General features: G+C 41.4%; 1 protein-coding gene across 9 annotated transcripts in view; it reads left to right on the top strand.

The window, feature by feature from the left end:
• Window positions 1-22802, top strand: part of LOC117369236 (ankyrin repeat and fibronectin type-III domain-containing protein 1-like) — a 1092487-nt gene that overhangs the window by 119852 nt on the left and 949833 nt on the right. The window lies entirely within an intron of this gene.

The raw sequence follows: 22802 nt of genomic DNA, 5'->3' as shown, positions 1-22802 counted from the left end.
CCTAGACCATACACTCGCAAGACCTCAAACAGAAAGCCCCAATCCACCTGGTCAAAGGCCTTCTCGGCGTCAAAGCTGATTATCAAAGAAGGCACCTGATCCTGTGCAGTCCGTTCCAGAGCCGCCAAAATACGGTGTACATTTTTAGCAATCGCACGGCCCTTCACAAAGCCAACCTGCTGATCGGAAATAAGACTCGGGAGTACCAAGGCAAGACGGGTAGCCAAAACTTTAGCGAAAAGCTTAGCCTCAAAGTTCAACAAAGAAATCGGTCTGTACGACTTGGGTCTATTCGGATCCTTCCCAGGTTTCAACAGAACAATGAGCTGCGCTACATTCAAGTGTCGAGGAAGCACCCCCAACCCAACCGCCTCATTGAACACCAAAGCCAACAAAGGCGCCACCTCAGCTCGCAAAATCTTATAAAACTCACTACGTAAACCATCCGGGCCAGGAGATTTACCCAATGTGCTAGCCTGGATTGCCTGCTCAATCTCCTCAGCTGTAAACTCAGCCTCCAACTGCGCCTGAGAGGAAGCTGAAAGAGTCGGGAGATCCCGACCAGCTAAATATACCGCCCCATCTAGCAGAGGATCGGAGGGAGCAGAATATAGGTGCTCAAAAAAATCTCACAAAACCCTATTAATGTCTCTTATCAGTATGCACTATCTCCGAGTTCCGCGTCTGAAGAGAAGCAATACACGTGCTACCCCGCTGCTGTCGAACTAACTTTGCAAGAAGTTTGCTACTCTTATTCGCAAAACGATAAAGATGAAACCTATAATGCTCCATAGACCGACAAGCGTGTTGGTGTAACAGAGAATTAAGCGAACACTGGGCCTCCAACAATCGAGCACGATCCGGGAGTGCCCGGGTACTGCTATAATGTCGACGGAGAGAAGAAACCAGTCTCTCCAGCCGAAACAGCTCTCGCTGGCGCGCTTTACGCTGAAAACTAGCATAAGAAATAATCTCACCCTGAAGGACAGCCTTTGCCGTTTCCCAAGCTAACGAAGGAGTGGCAAAATGAGCCGCATTAGTATCCTGAAAAGAGCGCCACCGGGCTACCAGATGTTCATGAAATTTGCTGTCACGATAAAGATGGCTAGGAAAGCGCCAACCACGAGGGGTCCCTGGCATCCGAGATAACTGCCAGACCAGCGCCACCCACGCATGATCAAAGACCTCTATAGGTCCCAGCGTAGAATCTACGATCTCCGAAAACAAAGAGCGGGAACAAAGAATATAGTCTATACGGGATAAAGAAGCATGGGCCCGAGAAACGTGGGTAAAATCCTTCTCCAAGGGATGCAAGACTCTCCAGGCGTCCACCAAGTCGAGGGAGGCACAAAGAATTGCAATTCCAGTGGCAGATTTCCGAGATTCCCTCCCAACCCCAGACGAGCGATCCCAAAGAGGATCCGCCACCTCATTGAAATCACCCCCCACCACCAGGGGAACATCTCCATAGACTGACAAAAGATCTGCTAAATGATGGAAAAATCCCACGCCCGGGCTATTGGGGCATAAAGATTGCAAAGAATATAAGGTTTAGAGTTCAAATTAACCGAGGCAATCACATACCTACCCTCCGGGTCCTTAAGGACACCCCGTACCACCAAATGAAGATGTTTACCCACCAGAATAGCCACCCCAGCCTTCTTACCCAAAGCAGGGGAGTCCAGGACGTCTCCCACCCACCAGGTTCGCAACTTGGCATGCTCCGCAGCTGTCAAATGCGTTTCCTGCAGAAAGGCCACGTCCGCCCGGTTCCTCTGAAGCTGCCGAAGCACCTTCTGTCGCTTTATTGGGGAATGAATGCCCCCCACATTCCAAGATAATAGCTTAAGGGACATAAAAGTGAAACAAAAATAACCAACAAGGAATCAAAAAATTCCAAAGCCTAGGAAGAGGCGTCCCAGCAAGCCCCCCTCCTAAGGCCATACCCATGCGGAAGCCAGTGCCAGCAGTCACCCCGGATCGAGAAGAACAACTCTCCCCACCAAACCAATCCAAACCCCAGAACCCAACCAACCTACTCCTACCCCACCAAGCCCCTCCTGCCCCACCCACCCCATCCCTTCCGGTCCCTGAAGGAAACCAATCACTACAGACGCCCCTTCCCCAGAATCCCCCCGAAAACAACAAAAGGGACTAGGCCGACCCCAAAGAGCAAAACAGACAGAATTAGAACCCATACCACAAACCCAAGACATCATATAATGCCACAATGTCCCAGGATGGGCACCTCTACCCAGAAAAACCCACCCCAATACAGCCCTCAAAAAATGCAAACCAAGAACCCCAAAACCCCCACCCCAACACCACTCCCCCCCTCCTAGTCCAGCGCAACATACAAACAGCCCACCACACATCCCCAAACACACACCGCACCCCAGTCATCAAGCTCAACAACGCCCGCTCCAGAAGGTGAACCAGGACCGCCGGCCACCAGAAACAGCCCTGGCCGTTCAGAAGTGGAAAGAGACCCTGGGCCCCCTCAATAAACAGGAAAGCCTCACAAAACTAAACTAAAATAAAATAATAATAAATAAATAAATAAATAATTGGTTATATATGTCCCGGGGCACAGTCACAGCTCAGAGCAAAAGAGCAGAGCAACACCACAGTTAAAGACAGAGCCGGACAAGTCCATTTCCTAACAGAAATCCAATGAGGAGCCCAGGGTCGCAGCTGAGCCCGAAGAGAGAGTATCTCCGAAGACAGGAATCCATCAGGCCGGACCAGCAGTGGAGGAGATCACACCAGCTGCACTAGTAGAAGGCTGGTCCACATTCCACGCATCCATCATGTTCTGCGCCTTCGCTACGGTAGAGCAAAACTGAGTAGCGTCATTGTGATGAAACCGCAACCGCGCGGGGTAGAGGAGGGCGAAGCGAACATGGCGTGCTGCCAAGGTAGAACACACCGGAGCAAATGCTCGCCGTTGCTGAGCCACTTTGGTAGAATAGTCCTGAAAACAGAGCACCCTGACGTTTTGATAGGTGAGAGAGCGCTCGCCCCGAGCCGCCTGAAGAATAGACTGTTTGTGAGCATAGTTCAGGATCTTTGCTATTACCACCCGCGGCCGGGCCTGATGAGCAGAACGGAGGCCCAGGCGATGCGCCCTCTCAATACGGAGTGGGCCCAAATCAGCAGGGAAGATGACGGAGGCAGCCAGCCAGGTTTCCAGCTCACCCCTCAAGTCCCGCTCTGACACAGCTTCTGGAAAACCAATAAAACGCAAATTGGACCGGCGAGATCTATTTTCCAGGTCCTCAATGCGGTCCTCGAGGGCAGAGACAAGGCGCTGATGTTGAGTCTGGGCGTCCTCCACATGCTGCAACCGATCCTCCACAGCACTCACCCGCTGCCGGAATGCTACCACCTCCTGGCCCATAGCGTCCAACGAGGCTTGGACCATAGCCAGCTTGTGGTCCAGTGGCGGGAGTTTTTGCTCCAAAACGAGCTCCATCGCCGCCGTGACTCCCGATGTGATTTCGGCGATCCAAGCCGACCCCCCGTAGCGGCTCCAGGACTCGGTGCCGCCGCCATTTTAAGGTCTCCCTGCTTGCTGCGGTCCTTTTCCTTGTGGGCCGATTTCAGCGACATGCCCCTTTAGAATCGACCCGGAACTCGCCCACAGGATCCGGAGGGGTGGAGGTGCCGGAGGGCCCAGTCCAAAGGCTCAAAAGCCGAAAAACTCCCGAGAAGAGAGGGGAAACTGCGAAGGGCAGCAGGAGAGACACAGGCTAGCGTCCGTCCCGCTGCATGGCGTCACGTGATCCTGGGATCAAAGTTATTAAAGCATTCATGGCACCTTGAGGGAAGGAAGCGTCATCCACACAAGTATTAAAGTAGCACACCAGCGCACCCAGAAGGTAGTAAAGAACTAATTTGTAATATTTCACAGTAAACCCATCGGGTCCAGGCGCCTTGCAAGTTAATAAGGACTTGATAACCTGTTAAATTTCTACTGCCCGCAAAGGCGCATTTAAGGAGTCTACCATCTATGGAGTTAAAAGTGGCAAAGAAGCATCCTCCAGATATGCCTGTACCAAGGAGGGCTGTGAGGAAGAATCAGCCGTATACAGACGGGAAAAAATAATCACAGAAGGCTTGGGAGATCCTATCAGTGACATTAGTAATGATCCCATTGGGTAGGCGAATGGAGTGAACCAACAAAGGCCCACTCCAAGTCTTAGAGAGACATGCAAGAAAGCGCCCGGGATGATTCCCAAAATGAAAGAATCAAAATTTTTGATAGACTGTGCTACGATTAGTCTGCTTATGCAGCAGAGTGTTCAAAGCTACCTGTGCAGCCAGCATACATTCTTTATGCGCAGCTGTAGGACGACGAAGATAAGTCTTAGCACGTTGAAACTGGTGTTCGAGAGAGATAATTTTAGGAGCAATATGGCAGTTCCGTGTAGTGACATAAGCAATGACATCCCCATGAAGAATTACCTTAGAGGCTTCCCAGTAAAGGACCAGGTCAGTAGCATGTTCAGCATTAAAATAAGCATAATCTGCCCACCACTTCACCAGATTCTGTTGAAAATGAGGATCTTCGTATAGATAAGCAGGAAAGCGCCAACTGCCACCCCCCTCCATATCCACAAGTACTATAGCATGATCAGAGATGGCCTATGGTCCAATAATGGAGGAGAGAACTCGAGAGAACAATGATTGTGATACAAGAACGTAATCTATACGAGACCAAGTAGAGTGGGAGCGGGAGAGATGTGTATAGTCATTTTTAGTGGGTGTAACAATCTCCAAGGGTCAACTAAATCCAGAGTAGAGCATAAGTAGGGTTCCCCCTTATGAGGAATTGAAGGCTGCTGACCTGGGGAAGACCTGTCTAGGGAAGGATCAAACACTTGATTTAAATCCCCTGCCAAGATCAGGTCCCAAAGCAGTCTTAACCAGGGATTGAAAGAACGCATGCTCAAAGGTAGTGGGAGAATACACTACTAGTAGATTAAAACTGGATGCACTCAAGGTCACTTGTAGGAGCGCCCATAAGTATCTTTGGCAAGCAGTTTAGTTTGACACTGTAGACTTTTTTAATGGGTGCATCTGTTGTGTATGTGTTACAAATGCACAACATCTGTGCCCATTAAAAAAATCATCCTGGACCCCACTCCCCATGCCAGGACCCCTCTCCCATACCCCTGACCCCCATACTGATAATTGCTGTTTTGTCGTGGAATTTTACTCTGCCTTATTTTCCTGTCTGTGCCTGAGCTCTGATTGCCATTAAGTGCCCCAACACTAGTAAAAAGAAAAAGACCCCCCTATCCCTCCATCCCACCCACCCATTGATCCCCTCCACGCCTGTCCCTTTTTTCCAAGTCAGCAGGAGGATTGCCCACTTCCTCCTGCCTGAAATAGTCCCCTACCTCCCCCCCCTCCCCACTGGTCCAGATCCCCTGATACCTCCCCACAACTCTGTTCCTTAGGCATCTGAGCCATTCAGGGTCTTAGACCCCTCCCCGGTGTATCTCAAGGGGAAGGGGAAGAGCCTGTTTGTAGGAGGGAGTGGGCATTCCTCCTGCCAGATTTTCAACTGAAAGGTTTTATGTGTGTGTGTTGGTGGGGGTCGGGGTCCCAGGCCAGTGGGATGGTCCTTCAGGCAGGAGGCAGTGGGCATCAGTCCTGCTGATTTCATTTTTTTTTTTTTTTTAAAGTATGGTGGTCGGGGCATGGGAGAGGGGTCCTGGCATGGGGAGTGGGGTCCAGGATGATTTTTGTAATGGGCACAGACGTTTTGTGTTTGTAACACATACACAAGAGCTGCACCCATTAAAAAAAATAGCTGCTTATCCTGCCCTGATCAACTGAGCACAAGACTCCCTGAGGTCACATGCAGCTTTGGGGCTTCCCCTGCCACTCAGCTGTTTGGGGCATCCCATGCCAGCACAGCTGATAGCAGCTGAGCTAGCAAGGGGAAGCCCCAAAGCTGCCAGCGGCTTCAGGGAGTTCTATGGCTGAGTTGATCGGGGCAGGGAGAACCAGCCTGACAGGAGGGAAGAGCTGTGCCTAACGATTGCTCTTCTGAGCAAGCGCCAGGCACAGTTCCTCCCCCTTTTACTGGCAATTCTCTGCACAAATAGCATGCATATAATTTGCTAGCTATTGTGCTGAGCATCGCCAGTAAAAAAAAAAAAAAAAAAAAATTGAATCGCTCCCACAACAGTATTTTTTACCTTGGTGTTGGAGCTTTGGCATCTGTGCCTATGTATCTTACTCCCCACCCCCTAACTTCATTATATTCTGATTTCAGCTTTTACTACATAGTAAGAGGGAGATTCCTTCTTTGCTTCATACCATCTGGAATTTCTGTATTTATCTATCTTTACCTATATTTGAACATCATAGATAATCTGTTGAGAAAAAATATAGCTGTAAACTGAAGGTACCTCATTAACTGTCTTTAAATCTGTTGCTATGAGAAGCCCCAGCTTTACCGTAATCTATACTAAGGGACCTTTTTACTAAAACTTATTGTATGCTAATTCCATTAGTGCATGCAAAGAAGCCCATTTTATACTTATGGGCTTTTTAGCATTTAGCATGAATTAATTCCATTAGTATACACTAAGCTTTAGTAAAAGGACTCCTAAGTTTCTTCACTCTCTTCTTTCAGTATGTCAGTGTGATTAGCAGTGCATGCATCTCATGTCTTGTGCTCTGCAGGCTATTACTGGGCACACTTATATGCAGTGGAGCTTGAGTGGGCTAGTTGTTAGAAATGTAAACCAGTGCAATGATAGATGGAAGGGTGAGATGTTGACCGTTACCCACGACGACTGCTTCAGCAGAGTTTAATTCCACAACAAAACAGCAATTACCAGTTATGCTGAAAGACTGTGATTCTATGATAGCTTTATGGTTACTTGGGACACATTTACACAGCTTATTTGTACAGATGATGATAACCACATAAGGATATGAGACATGGTAGGAATTAACTGGAAGTTTCTCGTGAGAGCTTTTGATATTCTAAGCTTGTGGGAGTTTAACAATGCATCAGTTCTATTTACATTGACTTCTCTTTATATAAAAGTACATAAATTTTATGAATGTCAACATTTGAAAGTTATTAAAGTAGGAAATGTCTTATTCTTTCTTTGATGTGGGCCATAATGGGACCCATTACAAGGAATAAAGTGTTTAAATTTTGAAGAAAATATAAATAAATCTAACATATGAGTCATTACTCTCATATTTGTTTTTGCTTTTTCTCTTACTGACTAGCCCCTTTAAAGGGAGTTAATATCCCCAATGATTTGCTGTTTCAATACAACTATTTTCTCTTTTTAAGTACTCACAACACAAGCATGTATCCCAAGATTCTATGCATTAAGAAAACAATGGACTATGGGACATAATGTGACATGAGCCCTGCTTATATTAAATCATTTTAGAAGTTGTTCACAGCAGTTATACAGGTAAACAGTGGCATTAACAAATGTAGATGGCCTGCACAATGCCCATTATTTATAGTGTAACTTCCACAGGATGCTCAGGTTGAAAGAGGGCATATTCTGGACATGGTTTGGTTGAACCAAAAAATTATGGCCCTCATTTTATAATTTTATAAGGCAGTAAATATCTATTATACTAAGGTTAATAATATAGATCGAAAATAACAAAAGCCCTTAGATATACATATAATTTGTCCCGTTTAAGACCTCAGCGGTGCTAACTGTGAGAAATTTTCATTCAACAGATTACAAGCCAAAAATCTTCATCGGTCATAATTTTTCATAGTTTTTTTCTATATAAATAAATTTTTGAAAAAATACTATGCTTCTCTAACAAAGATGATGAGTATTTTTTCAAAAATTTATTTATATAGAAAAAAACTATGAAATTTATGATCCGATTGAAGATTTTTGTGCTTGTAATCTGTGAATGAAAATTTCTCACAGTTAGCACCGCTGAGGCCTCATTTTATAAGCCATATTCACTTTTCTTTTTTTTTTTTTTAATTATTTTCATTACATTTTCAACAATAACAGAAAAAAATATACTTAACAGAAAATGCAAGGAAAGCAGAACAGTCAATACAGGCTACACATGGAGGACATACTATTTATTATGTCTGCGTTCAAAAATGTAATTTAACCTTCTAGAAATGGCTCCTGGCTGGTTAAATCACCTGTTTGAGGCTAACTGCAAATTTTTCATTGGAACTTAATCATTTAGGAGTTTATGGACGCATTGGCATTTAGCGCGTGCTAAAACGGCTAGCGTGCCTTAGTTAAAGGACCCCTTAGTGCTGCTGAAAATAACCAATTAGCACCTAACTGCAAACTAGTTATTTTGGGGGTGGAGTCAGCACATGGCTGATTAAGTGCAGATTTCTGGCCAGGTTAACCATATAAATAGGATCCCATAAAAGTCAGTCCTGTCTTTAGCCTTTTACAAAACCAACTACCATGGCAGCCCAAGGTTTGCATCAAAGCCCATTGGGAATTAATGGGTTTTGGTGCCATTGCCACAGTATGGGGGGGGGAAAGATTTATGTGGTAACTCATAGCCAGTTAAGTGCTGAATGTTGCACCTAACCAGCATTCTCTACCCTTTCCATGAATAAATATTTCCTAATGTTGCATTGTAGACCTTATAAGCAACTATCAGGTATCTCTCCTAGTTTACTCATCTTCCAAATGGGCATCACTGCACAATTCTGCTGAGAAACAGAGTAGACGATCTTATAAACAGCTATTAGGTGTCTCTTCTAGTTTACCCACCTTAAGAACATAAGAATTGCCATACTAGGACAGACCAAAGGTCCATCAAGCCCAGTATCCTGTTTCCAACAGTGGCCAAACCATATCCCCAGTACCTAGCTAGATCCCAAGTAATAAAAAAGATTTTGTGTTGCTTATTCTAATAAGCAGTGGATTTCCCCAAGCCACTTCAATAATGTATCCAAATCTTTTTTAAATTCCACTAAGCTAAATAATTTCACCACATTCTCCAGCAGCGAATAAATATTTTCTCCAGTTTTTTGTTTTTTTTTAATCTACTACTTAGTAGCTTCATCGAATGTCCCCTAGTCCTAGTATTTTTGGAAAGAATAAACAAGCAATTTACATCTACTCTTTCTACTCCACTAAGTATTTTATAGACCTATGTCATATCACCCCTGAGCTGTCTCTTCTCCAAGCTGAAGAACCCTAGCCACTTTAGCCTTTCCTCATAAGGAAGTCATCCCAACCCTTTTATCATTTTCATCACCATTCTCTGTACCTTTTCTAATTCTGCTATATCTTTTTTGAGATACGGCGACTAGAATTGCACACAGTATTCAAGGTGCACCCGTACCATAGAGCATTATAACATTTTCATTGTTGTTTTCCATTCCCTTCCTGATAATTCCTAACATTCTATTTGCTTCCCATCTTCAATATGGGCATCGCTGCAGCAGTTCTGTTGAGAAACAGAGCAGGAGGAGTTAAGAAAGGAAGAAGTTCATATTGTCAATACTTTAGTGCTCAGGAAAGGTTGTCACTTTGGCAACTTCTGATGGCCAGTGATAAAGAATGAGAATTAGTTTTTCAGGAGACTTCCCTTCATCTCCAACAAGAGTACTAGAATCAAATGTGGATGACTTGCATATTCCCATTATACTGGACCTAGTTTGTTTGGAAACCACTTAGATTTAGGCAGTATATAAATTTTTAAATAAATAAAATTTGAGGAGTGTGACTCAGATATATTCAACCACTCAGATGAGGGTCTGCCTGACTTGTCAGCAGTAGAATCTTATGGCTTCCCTTCTGATCCTTTTCCTCTGCCTAAGAGGCAAAAGTCTCTATCAGTGAGCATAGCTTTTACTGGATTTGTCAGGCAGATGGGTCATGCTTTACACATTACAATGGAGACAGAGGAAGAATCTCACTCTGAACTCTTTGAGCTTCTTGATTATGAATCTCATCCAAATGACTGCACAAAGTATCTTTATATAGAGTCATGAGAGATACCCTATTTAGCTCCTAAAAAGATTGACATGTCTGTCTTGCATCCAATCTTCTCTCACTGGGGGACATTGACATAGATCTATTCACTTCTCCTCAGATCAACAAACTTCCTCAGTTCTGTTCCAGAATTTTTGTCCCCTAACTGAAGCTTTGGAACCTTCCTGCTTCATTGTGGAACCAATTTCCTTTATGCATTTCCTTTGATCCCACTTAAAGGAAACACTCTACTCAAACTTCTCTGGGATCAGAGCATCATGATCTTAATAGCACCTCTCTGGCCATGGCAGGTTTGGCTTCTACTCCTCCATTGAAATTGCAACTGTTTCCAATACTGCTAACTCAGAATGCAGGGGTCCTTTTTCACCCGAACCACTCTTCATTAGTACTAATAGCATGGCTTCTTTCTCTGAACAACTAAATTCTTTTTGTCTTTCTGCTACAGTATCTTCTGTTATGGAAGCATCTAGAAAGTCTTCCATTCAGCATTGTTTTCACTTTAAGTGGATGATATTCTCTTCCTCATGTGCATTAAGGGAAAGGACAAGGGATTGTGATTTGTATACCGCCATTTTGTAGTTGTACAAACACACTCAAAGTGGTTTTACACATAGGCACTTCAAGCATTTCCCTACCTATCCTGGTGTGCTCACAATCCATCTAATGTACCTGGGGCAGTGGAGGATTAAGTGACTTGCTCAGGATCTGAAGAATCAGCACAGGGTTTGAACTCGCAACCTCAGGGTACTGAGGCTATAGCTCTAACCACTGTGCCACACTCTCCTCTCTAACCAGTGCGCCACACTCTTTGGAATTTGTCCCTGCTTCCATCAATTTTAGACTACTTTCTATATCTCTCTCACTCTGGTCTAAAAACCAACTCAGTTAGAGTTCATCTTAGCGCTATCAGTGCATTCCATTAATTTCTTGACAAGAAACCTTTATCTATTCATCTTTTGATAATATGGCCTATTCCACACAAAAACATATATTAAACCTCTACCTGTTGCTTGGGATCTCAATGTGGTTCTTTCTGTTTTAATGAAGCCTCCCTCTGAGCTACTTATATCTTGTTCTTTTAAACTTCTCACTTGGAAGATCATTTTCCTTAATGCTATTACATCTGCCAGCTCTTGTTTTGGATCCTCCCTACACATGATTTTTTCATGACGGGGTAGTCCTCTGAACACATCCCAAATTCCTCCCTAAGTGGTCTCAGAATTTCACCTCAACAAAGCCATAGTTTTGCTTGTTTTCTTTCAAAAGTCACATTCCTATCTTGGAGAAGCAGCTCTTCATATCTTGGACTGCAGGGGTACTCTAGCATACTACCTGGACCAGACTAAACCTCATAGAAATATCTCTCAACTCTTTGTGGCTTTTGACATTAATAGAATCGGCATAGCTGTTTCCATAAGAGCCATCTCTACTTGGCTACCAGACTGTATCTCCTTCATGTATACTCAGGCTGGGCTGATGTTGCAAGGCCATGTAACAACCCAAAATCAGTAGCTCATTTCCAGGCTATTGAAGACATCTGCAAAGTACCTCTCTTTACTGTTTAGAACAACTCCAGAAAAGACAGTTGGTTTGGGCAAGCAGTTCTACAGAATCTATTCTGTACCTAAAGCCAACTTTCCCTTGCCCCACATGTGAGAATATTATGCTTGTCCTCGGAGAAAGCAAAGATACTTACCTGAGGCAGATTTTCTCTGAGGACAGCAGTAATAGAAACATAGAAATATGATGGCAGATAAAGGCCAGTCTGTCCATCCACTATCTTCTCCTCTCCCTAAGAGATCCCAGTGCCTGTCCCATGTTTTCTTAAATTCAGACACAGTCTTTCTCTCCACCACTTCTACCAGGAAACTATGCTATGCATCTATCGCCCTTTCGGTAAAAAAGTATTTCCTTAACATTGCTCCTGAGCCTATCACCTCTTAACTTCATCTTATGCCCTCTCATTCCGGAGCTTCCTTTCAAATGAAAGAGACTTGCGTCTCTATCATATCTCCCCTTTCCTGCCTTTCTTCCAAAGTATTCATATTGAGATCTTTAAGTCTGTCCCCATATGCATTATGACGAAGACCACCGACTATTTTAGAAGCCTTCCTCTAGACTGACTCTATATTGCTTATATCTTTTTGAAGGTGTGGTTTCCAGAATTGTACACAATACTCTAAATGAGGTTTCATCAGAGTCTTATACAGGGGCATCAATATATCTCCTTTTCCCTACTGGCCTTATCTCTCCCTATATCACCCTAGCATATATTCTCACAACCTGCCCACCTCCCATAATGGGCTTCTTAGCTTGTTTGCTAAACTGTTAGTTGCATGTGTTGACAGGCAGAAAGGCACCCGCATGCACACAGTATGGGCACTGCCTAAAGATTTAAAATGACAGTGCACTTGGCAATGTCCTTACCAGGTTCTGTGGATGACATCATCAACCACATGTGAGAATATATGCCTGCTTTCCTCGGAGAACACCTGCTACAGGTAAATATCTTCACTTTATCCTCAAGCATATTTAATTGCTATTTATAATTAATGATAATGTTTTTAAAATCCACGAAGGGCCTTTTGAAAGCAGAAAATATCACTCTTCTCAATTTTTCAGAATTTTTTTCTCTTGCCAACAAACAGTAATATCTTGTGACTGTTCTTCACAAAAGACATTTTTTTTTGCTCTGCACATGAGAATATAAAGACATTCTTGTTTTTGAAATGGTTCAGGCAGTTTATGAATGGCACAGGAGACCCAAAACTTTGAAGCTGAAGCTCCTCTCTCCCCCACCGCCTTCCACAGGAAACACATGTTCTGAATATATCATGCTGGCATTCCACACACCATACTTGATGCTTCTTTGATCCTTATCCTTTTTTACCCTCAAGGGTTTGGAGCTGCTCACCAACATACTGTATTCTTTCCAGACCATTGATTCATTTCAGCCTATCACTGGCCCTAGCTCAGTCTTTGGTCTTTTCTTCCTGCTGATGGCTGTTATTCTTCATTGTGCCCTGATGTTTGCCTGCCTGCCACAGTTGGTTTTGATGGTGAAACTGGTGTTGTGACCTTTTTGCTTGGCCACACTTTTTATTTTTAAATATTTTTAAGTTGAATCAAAATATCTAAATAGTTCACAAGACAGGTAAGCTTCACACATAACACTTTTGTTTCACTGAGGCATGTGTTCATGGATTGAAAGTGAAAGTGTCTGTAAAGTATTATTTGGTCAGTGTGGGGGTAATTCTATAAAGATTGCCTAAAGTTAGGAGCCAGGATATGTGCTAAATGCAAATTCTTTAATGGCAGCTGTGCATTCAACTGCTATTATAGAACACTAACATAAGTCTGCCTTTATGTCCCAAACTTTAACCCCCTCTTCTACGAAACTGCGCTAGCAGATTTTAGCGCGGTGAGCTGAGCTGAATGGCCCACGCTGCTCCCGACGCTCATAGAGTTGCTATGAGCGTTGGGAGCAGCGCGGGCCATTCAGCGTGGCTCTCTGCGCTAAAAACTGCTAGCGCAGTTTCGTAGAAGACGGGGTAAGTGTGAGCACATATTCTAGCTCAATGACTTCATAAATGCTCGTGCCTAACTGTAAATGCTTGTAAATGCTAGCATTCTATAACTCATGCATGTAACTGCCTGACATGCCCCCCCCCCCCGACTTGCTCTTGCCTCTTCCAGTTCCGCACCCACCTTGAGGCTGCATGCTCTGGAATTTTTGTGCGCAACTTACAGAATACTGACCAAGAGCCCTCATGCATGTAACTTGTTAATTGGTGCAGGAGACCCAAAATCAAACTCGGGGAATATAAACCTAATATTTGGTGTGTCCAAATGATGAACAATTCAATGATATAAATAACCGATCCCCTCCCTATATCATTTTAAACTTAATACATTGTATGTAAACTTTCGAAAGTGCTCAGAACTTGCATGTAGAGAAGCTGCAAATGGGGAGACGCCCCAAAATGCAAAACCCCTTGGTCTATCACTGCACTTCCTCCTACACTGCAAATCTGTTTAATTAATCTTATTGTATTATTTTATTGTGATTTTCTTCTTTAATATAAAGTGCTTTTTTAAAATTAATGTTGTATCTTGCTTAGTAAAACTAAATAAGCGATTCATCAAACTAAAATAAAACATGAAACTTGCTTGAAATTCATGCTTGATGTTTCAATCATTTCATATAAACACTAAAAAAGTCAATATCCTGGTAAAGTCAATAAAGCTGACTGTGATGGTACTGTCAGGTTCTGACGGTTTTGCCCTCATGGGTTGCCTCAGAGAACCCACCACTTCTTGTGACAACCAAGAGGACTACTGCTTCTCCTATAACAAACAAAGAAATAGAATGTTTTAAAATATGATACTACTTGCTGTTAGTTGTTCACAATTTCCATGACGCTGCTGGAGAGTACCTTCTGTTCTTCAGTGCTGCATTTCCTGTTCTGCTACATCACTCTCTCTTTAGCCAATTAAATCCCTAAACCTAATGTTGAAACGCCCACCACTCGACCTCTGTATTGAGACCGAGGAGGGTAACTGTTTGCCAATAATAAACCTAAGATTGTTCCTTTTTCTAGAGGTAAGCTTGTATGTTACTTGTTAATTGGTGTATGAACACACACACTACAATGGGAGTATTACTTCATAATACCTAATTCTTTCAAAAACTTTCTAAACTTTCTACAAAAAAAGAATTAATATTTTTCAAACAATGCTTTAATTTAAATATTACTTAAAAACATCACAGTCAATATACCATACAAACTCATAAACACAAAGGATGCCTAGAATTCTCCAGCAGTGCTCCTAAATTGAAATAAGCAATCATCTAAGAGTTCTAATAGTCCATCACAATGAAGGAGTACTTAGCTCTTAAAAGTTCTTATCCGAAATTCTTATCTTCTGGAGTCATCAGATCATCCTGGGCTCAGATGCATCTTCCAAAGTGCTCAGTGCTCTCTCAAAAAATCCAAATGAAAAAAACCACAAGTGAAAAAAGTTCATTCAAAAAAACTCAATTTTAAAACAGTCATAGTCCAAAATCATCAATCCAACACATCTTGTTCATAAATCCAAGAGGTCAATACAATTTAAAAACCTCGAAACTTCCTTGTTAATTGGTGCCATTTAGTGCTAATTAAGGTTCACTATTAAGATAGGCATAGAGCTACTATCTAATCAGAATGACCTTATTCTATATTTGTGTGTGCAAATTTGAGCGTAGTCACAAATTTAGGTGCACAACTTTATTGGGGGAGGGAGGGGTAGTTATACTGGTCTGTAGTTGATTGATTTCTTTGACCAGACCAAGATGACAATACCAAGGGATGTTACAAAGGGGAAGAGCAAGTATTACATACCAATCTTAGGACAACACCTGATACATATTATATGTACTAATTTTATAGCGAAATAAAGGGGGATGTCTTAATCTCTCATTATATGCACTGGAGCAAAGGAACTTTTAGGAGTGATACAATGGGAAATTTTTTTTAAAAAAAATCTTTATTATTTTTCAAATATTAACAGTGCATTACAAAGAATTTAAACATAAACGAATCAGGAAAAGCACTTTAAATATACAAACATTTTGAAAGCAATCATTTTCTCCCCGTCCCTTTCACCAATAAAAGTAGAAACACCTATATAATTTCAATAAATAATAATGCTTTCCTCCCTCCCTCCCTCCCACTCTGGATGCGTAAGGAAATCAACTAAAAAGAAAAGGTACATGACAGCTAATGTGACGCAATAAATGAAGTCAATGGGCTCCACACCATTTTTAATGTATTACTATATCCCAAAAATTCAGCGTTCATTCTTTCATACTTGTAACTGGGACATAAGTTCGCCCACCAATGGGAAAAATTTAATTTTTGTGACCAAAACAGAAGTCTTACTTTTATAATAAGAGAAAAAGTGGGATATTCTTCTTGTGGCTGGTCCAAGTGCAGCATGTCGAGGTGCTGGTAATAAAAACCTTAACTTAAGTGTCCTTGAGTAGAAAAGAGGAATTACTGGTGAGTGGTGAGCTCTATTAGATCTGTATTGTATTCCTTTCATTCTTTTTTCTCCTAGAATGCATCAAACATCTGGAAGGGCGAAGTATAGGCTAAGAATTAATGTATGCAATTGGTAACCCGAAATTGGAAGAACTAAGACTGCCTAAATTTTCCTTTCTGGTGGGCAAATTTGTGCTCCAGCTATAGATATGAAAAAATGAATGCCGATAGTTTGGGGCACAGTAATTTATTTAAGCTGGTTTGGGGGCCGTTGACATCAGATATTACCTCACTATAGTAGGTCTTTGATTAAGAGTCAGTTTTGGTTTATTTTCGTACACATCCAGGAAAGGGGGGAGGGGTGCTATTTCTGTCCTAATTTAACTTTTGAGTATGTCCACCTGGGGTGGGAGGAGAGTGGGAGGATATTTTTAATTTGAATAGGGTAAGGTTATTGGGATAGTCTATGTTTCTGTGTGTTATTGAATAATCATTGGGTGGAGGTGGGTGGGGGTGGGGTGGGGGGGGAGAAAATGCTTGGTTAGGCATATTTGTAAATTGAATGTGCTTTTATTAACTTATTATATGATATATATTTGTGTATTGCACTTTTGAAGTTTAGAAAATCGATAAAGAATTAAAAAAAAAAAGAATTAATGTATGATTAAACTTGATTAAAGTCTTCAGCCTCAACTAGTACTAGCTGCTCTGTTGAATACATAGCAAATGTCAAGCACTTTCATCAGGCATGTAGGGCTTTGCTAGATTACCTAGGTGAAGTTATTGCTTATATGTAGAGATGTGAAGTAGGATATATAAGGCAGTTGGCTAGGATACAGCAAAAGAAAATCAAATTCATAGCAATGTAGTTTGCGCGAAAATAGCCACATCACCTGCATTTTACATAAAGAGGACAAAACAACATTTCTCTGATTATCAAGTTGAATGTGGTTAGAAGAAATTCCAGCATTTCTCACATATTATATTTTTACAACTGCTAATTTTCTGATTTGATTGCTTCAGTGACCTTGTTCACAACACCCCTACAAGATTCTTAACTTCTAGATTTGTTTTAAAGCTCTAATTAATGGTTTTTTTTTTTTTAATTAATATTATTGGGCCCAATATTCAAAGGATATATGATTCTAACATTGGGGTCCTTTTACTAAGCTAACTGATTAGCTAAGGGTTAGCGCAGTTTACCTTTTTCAAAATGAGTGGTGGTAAGGGACTCATGCAGTAATATTTTTAATTGCTACTGGCTAATTAGCACATGTCCATTAATTCCAGAAATAGGAAAATCTACCTATTTCTGGCCATGACAAAAGTGGTCTTGGCACACAGAAATGACTTGTAGTAAGGGCACACTAAGGTCACTTTTGCTGTGGCTTTAGTAAAAGGGCCCTTTTGAGAGTTCTGCTCATAAATTGACCTCTGAATATTTACTAGGGCTAAGTGCCTAAATTTATGTCCAAAATGTTATTAAACTCCTAAATTTAGGAATATAAAGTGTGGGTGGCAAGCAGGGTGGATTTAGGTTGAGGAAAAGTTGTTAGGGGCTTAGCCCTGATTTTCAACTCTGGACTCATAAATCTTGGCAAATTAAAGTTTGTCCTAAGTTTATAAGCAAAACTTTTAAGCTCTTAAATCAAGATAGTTTTCAAGTGAAACTTATGAGTTTAAGATTAACTGAAAATAGGACATACATTTAGGAGCTTAAAGTTAGGAGTTAGGCAATGGGTGCAGTTCCAAGGTCAAAATGGTCACCACAACCTCTAGTGGTAGTCTCATGGTACTACTGCTAGAAGTCATAGTAGACATTTTGACCATTAAGCCTCTAGGGGCAAGAACAAATGGGGTTTGCTCCTGCCCCATCACCCTGCCAGCAGGGAGTTTAGGAAGGTCCAAAGTGGGGCCTATTAGACTAGAGAGGGGTGGGAAGGAAATTGAGAAATGGTTGGGGGCTGGGATAGTGTCTTTTTTTGTCAGGGGGATGGAAGGGGAGCCTGGATCTTGCTAGGGGGGTGGGTGAATATTGAGCAATCTAGTTAAGTGCGTGGATTATAATTCTATCACATTGTTCCTATACACATGTAAATGCCAGTGTTCAGGCTAAGCACTATTCTGGTACCTAAATGTAAAGGCATGTAGTTTAAAGGTAGGTGTACAGTACATGAGAGTAGAGTCTAGGGTGGAGTGCACAGTTTTGCACAGTGTGGTATACAGTTAGAATACTATATTTTCAGCACTCTAGGTGCAGGCATTTATACTAGTTCTGACTGCTGTAAGTGGTTGCGCCTATAAAATAGTTGTGTATTTAACCTGTTAGAGTCCAGGGATCTCAAAGTCCCTCCTTGAGGGCCGCAATCCAGTCGGGTTTTCAGGATTTCCCCAATGAATATGCATTGAAAGCAGTGCATGCACATAGATCTCATGTATAGTCATTGGGGAAATCCTGAAAACCTGACTGGATTGCGGCCCTCAAGGAGGGACTTTGAGACCCCTGTGTTAGACTTATTTTTTTATAGAGTAGGTTAAGTAGATTACACTTAAGCACAAAGGGGGGGGGGGTATTATGTTCAAGACCCTTAAAGTTAAACACTACACACACATTTTATAACAGCAATTAGGCGCTCAATTGTTATTGCAGAATACTATAGGGAGGGAAACAAAGTACAAGCCACAGAAGGAGCAGAACAACAACAAAAAAAAGCACAAAGGGCGTTCAAGTTCCAGGCAGCCAAACTTGGTTTATTGATTGACATGACGCAGGCTGTATTTCAGCGTACCTGCCTGCATTAGGGATCAATCTATGAATCTTCTCTTGACAATGCGCATGTGTGTAGTTTCAGTTTTGGCGTGAAAAAGATGCTGATGGTACACTGATATGCCCTCCCTTTTTTCTAAGGCAAAATCTTGTCTTTTTTTTAAATCCAAGATATTTTATTAGAGAATATAATTAGAAAAACAGTAGATGCTCAACAATCTTAACAACATAGTTGAACTAAGTATATAAAGAGCATAAGAAAGCAAATTGTTATATTAAATACAACAAAATGCAAAAGTTGGAAGCACAGTGCATTAAAAAAAAAAAAAGAGGCTGAATCTTGTCTGTACTTTACTATATAAGATTGACTTCACTTTAGATAGTTGTATTGGCTAATAACTTTATAGATTGACCCCTACGCAGGCAGGTACGCCGAAACATGGCCTATGTTGGGTCCATCAATAAACCAAATTTGACTGCCCAGAACTTGAAGGCCTTTTGTGCTTTTTGTTCTGCTTCTATTATAGAATACTAAAATGTAAGTTGCAATTATGTGCCTAAAGTTACATGCACTATCGCAGGTATAAATGTGTGTTTAAATATGACATTTATATGTGTAATGGGCAATATTCTAAGGGGCTCATAATTGAAACAGAAAAACATCTAAAAACCAGCCTAAATCTGCACTTGGACGATCAGTAAGAAAAGACGTCAAATTGCAGATAATCAAACAGGGTTTTAGATGTATTTAAAAACGACAGGCATTCACAGTGCTGCTGAACGACCAGAGATAAAAGGGGTGTTTTAGGAGTAGTGAGGGCAGGATTTGGGCGGGACGTGGGCCGTCCTAGACTTGGTCGTATTGCATGTATAACCGAAGGTTTTACAATACTGCCTAGACGGAACTTGGACATTGTGACTTAGGCCATCTAAAACCAGGTCTAAGTCCATATGCAGATGATATCTTGCTTCATTTGAGAAATCCTGATTTTACCATTCCGTATTTACTGGAATTGATTGAACGATTTGGTAATTTTTCTGGTTATAAAATAAATTGGAGTAAATCAGAGGTTCTCCCGCTAAATGTATATTGTGTAAAAGGACTATTTGACCCATTCCCATTCCTTTGGAAGGAAGAGGGTTTAAAATATTTAGGTGTTATGATTCAAAAAACTCTGGAAGACACAATGACAGTAAATGGAAATCTTTATTGCTGAAAGTCAAAGAGATGTGTGAGTATTGGAACCTTATATCTTTCTTGGTGGGGGAGAGTACAAACTGTCAAGATGATATTGCCTGTAATTTGCTACCAAATGGGGATGTTGCCAGTTTATTTTCAGGGGTTCTTTTATAAGAAATTAAATAGAATTCTCACTAACTTTATTTGGCTGGGTAAAACTGCTAGAATAGCTCTAGTATCTTTGCAAAAACCAGTTGTGGAGGGTGGGGTAAATTTTCCCAATTTCTACAGATACCATCAAGCTTTTATCATGAGACAGGGTAGATACTGGATCCTTTCTGAGCTCATGGAACATCTTCCAGATTGGCTTTATTTAGAATGGCAACTCATGTCTCCTTTGAGATTGTGTCATGTTTTAAGTTTCAAGTTACCCAGATATGTTAAGGACAATAGTATTTTATTTGACACCTGGAAAACCTTGAAATTTATTAACAACTAAACAGATATTCCAGTAGAAAAATCCACGTGTCAGTCCTTATGGCTAAACTCCAAGATTCAAATTGGCGAGTCTAAGATCTTCTGGAAGCATTGGATGCAGGCAGGTATACGTACACTAGATGATGTTTTATCAAATGGGAAAATGCTTGATTTTTCATGACTGCAACAATCATTCGGTATTTTAAAGTCTCAAATTTATAAGTGGTTGCAGTTGAAGCAGGCCATTCAGAAAGGGTTCCCTGATTGGCGCAATCTAAAAAATCAGTATAGCTTGCCGGTCCTACGCTTCCGGACAGATTTGCTAGGGCATCATGTAGCCAAGTGGTATAAATTAATATCTGGCTATATGAATAAGAAACCAAAAATAAGTTTGAGAGACATTTGGAGCATTGAGATTAAGCAGCAGATTTCTGCTACTCAATGGCCACGAATTTGGTCTTGGAGGATGAGATGTAGTGTCAGCATCTCTGAGACAAACTTGGTTTTTCTTGTTGCATAGGATTTTTTGGACTCCGGTTCGTCTACAGAAGTTAGATAATTCTAAATCTATCAGATGCTGGCACTGTCATCTTGACACTGGGATATTGGACCATCTGTTGTTTTACTGTCCTTTAATACTTAGTTTTTGGAAGTTGATATGGGGACAGATTAACACTGTACTGGAGTCATCGATCCATTGTCATATGATGTCATATGTGGGACAGTATTACATCTTAAACCCCCTTTGGACCGATATAAAAGCCGGCTACTCCTTATTAAGACCGGGGTAGCCATACAGATGGTTACTCGTAAATGGAAAATTTGCGATCACTTTAATTTTCCTTTCTGGTGGGAAAATTTATGCCTCTGCTACAGGTATGAGAAAATGAATGCTGATATGTTGGGGCATAGCACATTATTTAATTTGATTCGGGGCCCATTGATGCTTTTTATTACTTTGTTATAATTGTCTTTTATCTTTAGTTTTTTGTGGAATTACACACACATCCAGGGTAGGGTGGGAGGTTAGGAGGGGGGGGGGTATATCTTTGCTTTGTTATGTTCTATGTCTACAGGGAAGGGAGGGGGTTATTCTTTATGTATTATTATTGACAGATTATAAGTGCTTACTGTGGTGGATTAATGATTGTATGTATATTGTTCTGTACTTTTGTTGGCTTGAAAAGAAAAAAAAAAAAAAAAGTTATGCAGTTCCAGTCCAATATTCAGCTGGGGCTGCATAACTCGCTTAAATGGGCCTAGCTGAATATTGGTCGGGCTTCCAAAACTGTCTGCTCATACTTCACTCCCAATATTCATTGCCAGTTCCCTGACATGGCCTAGCACTTAATATTGGGGTTAATTTGGCCAGCAACATTTAAAATGTACAAAAATATTGAACGCTGCTGGTTGACTATCGGGGATAGTAAATAGGCTACATTGAGAATAACAGGGCTTGTCGTATTTACCCCCTAATTCTATAAAACGCGCTGAAAATTGCATGTGCAAATTTGGACTCATGCACAATTTAACTGAATAACATGCTAATTACTGCCAATAATTGGTGTTTTATCAAACTGGTGCTTGTTAAAATAAGTTACAATGTGTGTACATTTAGGTGCAGGATTCATACCTAAATTTTATGCACAAGTCAAAAAAAGGGACACAGAAATGGGTGGCTTATGGGCAAATCAGGGGTGTTTCTTTTAGTTACACACACAGATATAGAATAAGACCATCCACACCTAAATTTAGGCATAGGCATTTGTGCTGCATTTTCAGTGGTGCAAATAGCCATGCCTAAAATTAGGCACAGTTCCCGGGCATAAGCGCTATTCTATAAACTGTGCCTAACTTTAAGTGCAATCTATAGAATAGCACTTTTTATGGCACTAATTTTTTAGGTGTCATATATAGAATGTACCCATTAATATGTGCAAAATTGCATCAATGCACATTAATACACTGGACCCTTAATTTGTTTTGCATTGGCCTAAGGAAGGGAGTAGATTGTCCAATAAGAAGGCATTACTGGACCAGTCAGATCCATTGGTTGTGTTCTGGTGAAGGATATTATGCTTTTGTTTTCTGATATCACACCTATCCTGGGATAGAGAAGATAACAGGAGCACCAAGAAGTAAACAACATAAAATAGTTTTGATCTTAGTACAAAGAATTCCATTCTGCAAAACCACCACCATCATAATTAACACTTACTGGTAGGTTTCTTCTGTAGGTATCCATGAATGAGATGGGCAAGGACAAAAAACTATCTCCTCCTGTCTAAGGTCATCCCAGCTAGACAGGGCTCAGGCAAGTCAGCTTGCTGGTGTGTAGATGGTCTTGCTGCTATGTA

The sequence above is a fragment of the Geotrypetes seraphini genome, chromosome 11 (assembly GCF_902459505.1).
Source record: "Geotrypetes seraphini chromosome 11, aGeoSer1.1, whole genome shotgun sequence".
In the NCBI taxonomy this organism is placed as follows: Eukaryota; Metazoa; Chordata; class Amphibia; order Gymnophiona; family Dermophiidae; genus Geotrypetes; species Geotrypetes seraphini.
Note: the sequence above shows the minus strand (reverse complement) of the source record. Positions and strands in the feature narration are given on the sequence as shown.